The following is a 3,463-nucleotide window of genomic DNA, read 5'->3' as shown; positions in this document are numbered from 1 at the left end:
GAGACATCCAACAAGATGGATTGGCACAGTGGCACAGTAGTGGGCTCAAGCGTAGCAACGATTGTGAGGTTGGCACAGAACTGGGCAGTGTTTCGTTCTGTTGTGCATAAGATCACCATGAGTCAGTACTGACTCAATGGCACCTAGTACCTAGTAACAACAAAACTTTCTGAGCTGACTTCTCATCTTGAATGTCACTAGTCCCGCAGATCCCCTCAGAAGCCACTGTTTGGATTGAACACTTTTCCCAGAGGCACTCTTAACTAAATTAAGACAAGTGTATTCCTGAGAGAATTTGTCTACTACCATCACAGAGCTAGGTTTACACGTGTTTGGGGGGGTGGGGGGGTTGGAGTAAACCCGTGCATGTATGAACCAGAACCCTAGTAGCAATACTTTTTGATGTACCCTTATATGTTAGTGTTACATTAGGTTTAATGTGTTATGTGGCATAACTGCATAGGTTAGTTTTTAGGTCTGGGAACATTCCAAAAAAAAAAAAAAAATCCCCGTGTAAATCAATGGCAATTGTTTCTTTGCTTTATGCCATTGTAGCTTACAAACAGTTTCATAGAAACGTCCTGCTTTTCAGTAGCTGGGGAACCCTATATTAGCCAGAATCGTGGTCCCCAAAGATCTAGGCCTTAATCTTTGGACACTTAATATGAAAAAAGGATCTCTGTAGATGTGAATCATTACAAGATTTTGAGATGGGGTTATCCTGGATTATCTTGGTGGGCCCGTGCAATCAAAGTCCTTGTAAGAAGGAAGCAGAGGGATATTTGGACTCAGATACAGCGCGGACTGAGGTGGCCACAAGCCAAGGTATGATGGCAGCCACCGGAACCTGGAAGGGGTGAAGAAGGACTCTCCCCTGGATCCTCTGAGGGAACGCAGCTCTGCTGACACTATGAATCCAACCAGGTGATACTGACTTCAGACTTCTGGTCACCAGAATACTGGGAGCGCCCATTTCTGTTGTTTTAAGCCACCGGGCTCATGGACCTTTGTGGCTGCAGCTTCAGTACACTCATCTGGAGTGAGTTCCCTGGCAGCCACCATTCAGCAGGCCCTAGACTAATGATCACTTAACTATCCATCCATCCACCCTCCCACCCATCCAGTCATCATGGTGGATTTTTGTGCGTTTGGAAGTAAATCGCAGACATTCATCCACCTCCTCCTAAGTATCTCAGCATGCTTGTTAACTAGAGTTCTATATTGGTTTTATTTGGGGGTTGCAGCTTTGGTGGATTTTGTTTTTTCAGTCCCCTCTACTCCCTTGGTAAAGTAGAGGGTCCGCAAAAGAAAGTGGAAGACCCTCCATAAGGTAGCCTGGCACCATGTCTGCAACAATGGCCTCAAGCCCAGCAATGGCAGCACAGATGGTGCGGGGGTGGAGGGCAGAGGGCAGCGGGCAGTGTTTTGTTCCCTCTTGCACAAGGTCCAGTCAGGGCACCTAATAGGAGCATGCAAAACTGATACACACAGCACAACTTCCAAATGGATATTTGCTGAGTCTTGACAACTGCATATAGTTGTGTCATATGAATGCCCATCAAAATACAGAATATTACTACTGAACTTCAGTCAATCAAACCTCACCCCACCCTCCAGAGGCAACCATTGGTCAGATTTTTGTCTAACTTACAGTCATTTTGCCTGCTCTGTTGTCATTGTTCAGTGCCGTCCAATAGGTTCAGACTCAGAGTGATCCTGTGTAGAGCTTCCAAAGAGTGGCTGGTGGCTTTGAACTGCCTACCTTGTGATAGTAGTCCAGAACTCATCCTACAGTACCACACCACGGTTCTGCCTGCTCTGTAATTATCTGTAAATGGAAACGTAAAGTATGTGCCCATTTGTATAAGGTTTTTTTCACTTTGAACCCTGTTTTTAAGACTCACCCAGGTTGTTACATTAAGAGTTCTTCCCCTGTGTGAGTATGCAGGTTTGTTCTACTAAAGGATGCCGGGACTGTTTCTAATGTGGGTCAACAATGCTGTGACCATTTCTCAATTCTCAAATGATGGCGCAATGTCCAGCTCCTTTCTGCTGGGTCCTCTCACCCCTCATGGACAAGATCTAAACTGACCCTGATCCATCTCCTTCTTGGTTGTGTGTCACACGTGAGAGCTCATCATCTGCCCCAAAGCACTCTGGGAGTGCAGTATCTCTCAAACAAAAATCTCTCCACTGTTTCCACAGCCCTTTGATTCAGTCTCTCAACACTAAGACTTCATAGGTCAAGGACTCCAAGTGTGGGAAAGTTTCCCAGTAACGTCCTCATAGATATAAAGCCTGGGGTCAGAATGAAGCACTGCTCATCCCCTTTTACTCCACAGGAAAGAGGCTTCCAGAAAGCTCTCTCCACAAGAATCCCCTTCTAATCTTCCACAAGCCTTCTCTTGGCCTCTCTGCTCTTTTGTTGGCTAGAAATGGGAGGTCAGCTTAGAGTTATAGAACTGGTTTTCTTCCATCTCCTTTGAACACCTCCATGGGGGTCTCACACCTTGCTCTGGTGGGTAGCATCTGTCCTTGGTGCCTCAGATAAGGCTGAGCTCCACTTTAGCATTGTGGCTTGTTTGTTTTTCCTTTGAACCTCCTGTCTCTTCAGCTGGTGGAGTGTTTATCAAGTGGACGGTGGAAAATTGCCTCGCACATTTATTATGCATTCTTCCCAAATCTGTTGTTTATGGCACAAGGCCTGTTTATAACACTGGGTGCACAAAATCCAACCTTTGGAGACTACAAAAGCCTTTTCTCAATGAACTCAATCATCTGGGAAGTTTCAAACATTTCTTTTGGAACACAAAAGTTGCGTTTCAAGTGGAAATCTTGTTTTTCACTGTACTCTGCTGTTCCCCCCTGTGGCTTAGTGCTGCCTGACTTCGAGGGAAGAGTCATTAAATCCTTCACTCTATCCACTGTCCACCCTCTGCTGCCACCAAGCTGTGGCTGTGGTTAGTTGCCATTGAATCCAGGCCAACAGATAGTGACCTTATGTACAATAGAGCAAAACAATGTCCTGTGCTGCACCATTTCCATGGTCTTTAGTTTGTTTGAAGACAATGCTGTGACTATTGTGTCCATTCATCCATGGGGGGGGGGCCTGCCTTCCAACTGACCCCCTCCATGAACAACCATGCTGCTCTTTCCTAATGATGGGCCCATCCTCCCGTCTGAGGCACATTCCAGTTGTACCTCTTTCTAGACTGCAGAAAACCTCTCACCAGACCTCTCTCCCATTCCACTGACCCCACTCCCACACACTCCCCGCCATCAGACAGTGGGACCTTTCTCAAGCTTAAACCAAGCTGCCATGCTTAAAGCCTTCCGAGTCTTCCATTGAACATTGAGTTAAACAAACACCACTGAACCCATATCATCCAGCCCAGCCAACCTCTCCCAGCCTGTCTCTCACCAAGTCAAGCTCTCCTACATTCTCCAATCACTGCTAGACCTC

The sequence above is a fragment of the Chrysochloris asiatica genome, unplaced genomic scaffold (genome assembly GCF_000296735.1).
Source record: "Chrysochloris asiatica unplaced genomic scaffold, ChrAsi1.0 scaffold00096, whole genome shotgun sequence".
In the NCBI taxonomy this organism is placed as follows: domain Eukaryota; kingdom Metazoa; phylum Chordata; class Mammalia; order Afrosoricida; family Chrysochloridae; genus Chrysochloris; species Chrysochloris asiatica.
This window is presented reverse-complemented; position numbering follows the sequence as displayed.